Source organism: Engystomops pustulosus, unplaced genomic scaffold (genome assembly GCF_040894005.1).
Source record: "Engystomops pustulosus unplaced genomic scaffold, aEngPut4.maternal MAT_SCAFFOLD_349, whole genome shotgun sequence".
Taxonomy (NCBI): Eukaryota; Metazoa; Chordata; class Amphibia; order Anura; family Leptodactylidae; genus Engystomops; species Engystomops pustulosus.
The window spans coordinates 5,001-5,269 of record NW_027285228.1 but is presented as its reverse complement, the minus strand read 5'-3'; the positions used below and the strand labels follow the sequence as shown (position 1 = coordinate 5,269).

General features: G+C 58.7%; 1 non-coding gene across 1 annotated transcript in view; it reads left to right on the top strand.

Annotated features, from left to right (window-relative positions):
* Positions 1 to 237: 237 nt before the first annotated feature.
* LOC140110960 (18S ribosomal RNA) overlaps positions 238 to 269 on the top strand; it is a 1,884-nt gene continuing 1,852 nt past the window's right edge. The window contains exon 1 of the ribosomal RNA XR_011851737.1: positions 238 to 269. This exon is cut by the window's right edge and continues 1,852 nt beyond it. This is a non-coding gene — a ribosomal RNA (18S ribosomal RNA).

Sequence of the window (269 nt, the reverse complement as noted above, 5' to 3'; positions counted from 1 at the left end):
TGGCTGAACTGAGTGGGGAAAGCCAGCGACTGCGAGAGGGAGGGGAAGGGAAGGCTTTTTCGGGTCCTTGGAAGGGACCGAGAGCATCTTTCTTGCCCCCCTGCCCTAAGCTCCATCCAATGTTGTCTGCGAGGTCTTCTCCGGCGGCGGAGAAGCGCTGCGGTAGCAGCAGCAGCAACGAGCGTTCCCATTAGCTCACGGAGCCTGACTCCAAGAGTCTACCCCTCAGAGCTCGGCTACCTGGTTGATCCTGCCAGTAGTATATGCTT